Source organism: Ceratotherium simum, chromosome 5 (genome assembly GCF_057802395.1).
Source record: "Ceratotherium simum simum isolate JZ-2026a chromosome 5, ASM5780239v1, whole genome shotgun sequence".
Lineage (NCBI taxonomy): Eukaryota > Metazoa > Chordata > Mammalia > Perissodactyla > Rhinocerotidae > Ceratotherium > Ceratotherium simum.
The window spans coordinates 86,869,820-86,875,048 of NC_141904.1; positions in this window are offsets into that span (position 1 = coordinate 86,869,820).

Consider the following 5,229-nt stretch of genomic DNA (forward strand, 5'->3'; position numbering starts at 1 on the left):
CACCTGGGAGCTTGTAGCCCTATCTGTTGCGTACGCACCCCCACGGCTCATTCAGATCTAAGGCTCCATGCCTTTTCTTTTGCAAATACTAGCATGCAGATGTCTTTGTTCCCAGGATTCAGCTTCCAGATCCGTTAATGGAGCATCTCTCAGGAGGACTTTTTGCCTGTCACACAGTGGCCAGTGAGGGGACACTGTGTGGGAGGGCAAGTGACCTAGTCTCCAAGAGGACCCTGAAGCTGGTGGACTGTTAGACAATGACAGTTGAAAGATAAGGAAGACCAAGGAGGAGAACTTGGTAATCCAGAACAGTAGAGGTTGAAGTCACTTACTGTGATTGTCATCCCATCCTAAGTGGCAGTTATCACCACCGAGGCATAGTAGGCATTCAGTAGGTGTGTGTCGAACGGCTGGGGCACATGTGGAGGCTGCCGGGCCTGGTCAGACAGCCAGATACTCCTTAGCTATAAGAGTTAGTTTTTCAGTTCAGCCTGCCTCCCTGCTGTTCCCACTCTAGGCCCTCATCACTCTCGGAGCCAGGTCACCTCAGAAGCCTGATTGGAGTAGACGTGGGCTGGAGTGAGGGACAGGTAGGTCCCTTCATCTTTACTAACAGTGGGGGTGAGCAGGGCTCTGGAAGGACTTCCTGTGCCTGAGTACTGTCCGCATCTTCTGCCTGTTACACCTCAGTGTCCTCTTTACAGCTGCAGGCGAGCAGTAGGAGTTGGCCAACCAGGCCCACAGGGCTCCTATGGCCGCCTCCCAGGCCAGTGAGTCCTATAAGAACATGCTAGAGCAGATCTTCCAGTGCTCGAAGGAGCCCGCCCTCCCATGGGCTCTGTGATGTGCAGTCTCTGTGGTGTTGATGGGAGTGCCTCATTCTCATGGCATATTGCAAACTGGAGTGCAGAGAGGGTCAACGACTCATCCAAGGTTATGTGGCACCTAAATGGCAGATCTGGGACTTAAATGCAGTTTGTTTAGGCTCATGTTTGTTCCCAGACTCATGCTTTCTCTGATGCCGTCTGCTCTCAGGCTTGTTGCCCCAATATTAAGCAATATTAGACAAAAATCCCAAATTCTTGCAAACTTAACCTCTAAACTCCATGTCATTGGCAAAGTTTCAGTCCTGTTGATGGTCATTCTGTCAGCCTAGTTAGGCAGATACCTCTTTGAAATATGAAATTTAAACAAGAAAATGATAAGCTGATCCTAAAACTCATATGCAATCGCAGGGGACCCAGAATATCCAAAACAATGTTGAAGAACAAAGTTGGAGGACTCACACTTCCTGACTGCAGGACTTACTGCAAAGCTACAGGAATCAAAACAATGTGGTACTGACAATGATCCAGTGTGGATCATTGGAATAGAGTTGAGAGTCCAGAAATAACTCCATACATCTGTGGTCAGTTGAGTCTTGACAGTGGTGCCAAGACCATCCAATGGGGAAGAATAGTTTCTTCAACAGATGATTCTGGGACATCTGACTATCAACATGCACAAGAATGAATCTGGGCCCATACCTCACACCACGTACAAAACCAACTCAAAACGGATCAAAGACCTCAATGTAAGAGCTAAAACTAAAAAACCAACTGAAATAGCTTGTGGGACAAAGGGAGAGGAGACAAAAAGAAAAATTGCAATATTAAAAAGAAAAAAATAGAATTATTAGATATCCTAGAATCATAAGAAAAAACAAGGAAGGGGAGGAGGAGAACAATAGACAAATATGAGCGAGATGGAAAGAGGACGTGTGTATAAGGTAGAACAGAAGGACTGGAGAGGCTCATTGTGGAGAAGGCACGGGAAGACTAGCCTGGCAGCAGTAAGCCCAGGGGATGGGGACGGTGGCCATGAAAGGGGTCCCAAATCACCTTTTCTTATTGCCCAGAGCGCCTAGGGTGGGCCAGCGAAGTAGTCCTTCCACGTTAGCTCATGGTCACTGTCGACTAGTAACTGTAAGTTACATTTCCTCTAGGATTTCAAAGACTGTAGGGACCTATTTCTCATCCCCCCTTAGCATACATTTACTTTAGTATTTTGTGATCCCAGGTTACATCCTCTTCCACTTCAGACCCAGAGTTCTTCAAGTGTTAGTTTTCCTGTTTCTCACAGGCCTGTTTTGTACAAGGGTATCCAGCAGATGGCATCAGAGTTCTCAAGACTTGAGATCCATGCGCTAAGACAGCACTACCCTATAGAAATATGATGTGAGCCCTGTGTCGTTTTCAGTTTTTTCTAGGAACCACATTAAAAAAGTGAATTAATTTTATGATATACTTCGTTTAATCCAGTATAGCCAAAATATTTCAACATTTAATCAATATACAAAAAACATTAATGAGATAGTTTCCATTTCTTTTCAAGTCGAGTCTTCAAAATCCACTGTGTATCTACGTATAGCACATCTCAGTTCGGATGCTAAATTTTCATCAGGAATACTTGGTCTGTATTTAGATTTCATAAAATATACTTGAAAAAGTAGATTCATATACCCAGGTTGTTCCAAACGTACTTGAACATATTTAAAAGTTTGCCAATAACTGAATTATCAAGTTTTAAATTTAAATTAATAAATTAAAATTTAGTTCCTTAGTCACACTAACCACTTTTCAGATGCTCAGAAGACTTGTGTCTAGTGCTACCGTACTGCATAGCACAACTCTGAATGACCTATTTTCACATGCTTCATGGTCTGACTATGTATTCCGCCCATTAGTACCTAACAGATTGACGAACGTTTCTCCCAGGTATACATTCAGCATTCAGGATATTTTTATGGCTGTGTTTACCTTGGGAGCAAGTAGTGGTGAAACCTTTTGGAAACCATGACCACACGTAATTTGTGTCTTTGTAGAGCTAAGCGAAATGTTTCATATCAGAAATTGCTTTGAATTCTTTGTTTTCATTGTAATCTTTTCTCCAGGCCTTTGTGTTTTGATAGTTTGTTTCAATCGGCTAAATAAGTCATTTTGTTTGCTTGCAAAATTCCCAAAGGAGAAACTTTAAATCCATATACATGAGGTTCCTGTTACATTTAGCTGTACATTTACCAAAGACTTGTGAGATAATTTATTTCCTCCTAAAGTCAGTGCAGCCTGTGGGATGGTTTTCAGCGAACCTTGTTGTGACACACAGATGAGACAGTAGAATGTAGCATTTGGAGCGGGGGGTGGGCACTGGTCTTTACAGTTAATATAACATGGAGTAGCCACACCATATGTGTTTAGTTTCTTTTCAGCCAGTAAGTTGGACTGTTATATGTCAAGGAGTTCGTGTAAAATATTATATGGCTAAGGTAAGTGATGATAATTGAAATGAATTTGTTGACCTGCTGAAAACGTTGAGAAAATGAAACCTCCCTGGTCCTCCCACCTGTCCCTGCGAGCTGGCCTGGTGGGGAGGCATTTTGCTAGTGTAGGTTGTGGAAATCTAGCTTAATATTTGTGTGTGTGTGTGTTGGGGTGGGGCTGGAGGGCCGGAGAATGATGCGATTGGTGTAGATTGTTGTTTAGGAAACTAGAAAATCACAGTAATCTCGTGAAGCAAGGTGTTTTAGTGAAAACATGTCACGCAAGCCTAGTATTGATCTCCTGTTGCTGTGTTTAATAAATCCCGGGCTGCGTTTATATATTCATGCCTAGTATAGGTAGGTTTGTCCAGTGATGGGAGTGGAAATATTAGTCCTTTTTTACCCTCAATTTAACCGGCTTCTTTCTCTACCACGTTTCTAACTGCCACATTCTCCCTAACTCTGAAAGCTCACTGCTTGGTGGCAGTTTTGCCCAGTTGTGAGCATTTTCCCTGCGGTCCGTTGTATTCTGCTTCTATTTGGTCACTATCAGCAGTTAAGCTTCCCTGAGCTTGAACGTGGGGTGCAGCCTAAGACACTTGACCCCTCACCCCCACCCCTTGCCTGCTCCATGCCTCTCCGCACATGGTTCAGGGTTGTTCCTGAAAACCAGAACACAGGAATGGGCCCTGCGCCCAGCCTGGGTCTCCTAGGTCACAGGCGTGTCTGAGGACAGCACTGCGGTCTTTGCAGGGGACCCATGTTTCATTGTCTTCTTCCCAAAAATAACCGTCCTTACCTTAAAAAGATGAGGATTTATCTCTCTGCTTCCAGTATGATCTGCAGTAGGTTTTATGGGATGTGTAATCAATGTAAACACACCATTTCTTGTTTGTTATTCACTTAACATTATTTCTAAAACAGAGCTTCTCAGTTATATTTAATTGCTGCCTGATAGTTCATCAAGCTGACACACACCGTTGTTAAACACCTCCTCAGTTGTTGGCTGTCTGAGCATTATTTCACTATTATGAGTGAAGAGGTGATAACGATCTTTTGGTTGTACGTAACCAACACTCATCTTTATCCGAGTACCTTCCCTTCCCCTGTTTAAACCATCCCCTTGGGCATTACTTTGAGAGGTGAGATCACTTGGTCAACGGAATGATCATTTTTATGGTTCTTGATAGGTCTTGCCAGGAGACCGTCTTAATAAGGGCCCTGGGTGCCGCAGTAAATCTCCCTGGTGGAGAGTGCAGGTGGCTTGCATATGAACTCTGCTGCAGGACGAGCGGTGACCATGAGGTTCAGGCTCATGGAAACCTTACTTGGGAGCGGGCAGTTCAGCCTGATCAGATGCGCATGGCCCCACCTCTGCTTACTCTGAAATCCGCTTCTCTCTAGCTCTGCCCTTCTTTCTTCCTCTCATCTGCTGAGAGAATTCAAGCATCTGCCCAGGACATGCTTTATATACTGAATAGAGAGGACAATGTCTATTCGTTTTCCTAGTCCCATCTCCACTTCTTTCCTGCCTCGTGAGGGCTCATTCTCCTGCCTGTCCTAGCCTGAAGCTGTACTGCTCACAGATTGCAGTCACGCGGTTACATCTGGACTGCTCACTGTCCTTATCAAAGCGTTTCTGATTAAAACCAGACAGAGCCAGAAACTGGAGGAAATAGCGAAGAACGCCAGGACCAGATAACCTGAGGGAGCGAAGTTTAATTTTGTTTTCAAGTGTACAGCTGTGTACGTTCCTACCCAAAAATGTATTCTTGGATCTGTGCCAGTAAAGGGAAGGAGGGATGCCCTTTTCTCTTACATCTGTACCCGAATTTCCCCCTCAGCTTCGTTCTAGTCGAGTGCACTTGGTTTTCCCAAAGCCTGTTGAGAACTTTTCCCCTTTTCACCCCTCTTCTGCTCGTGCCCCACTG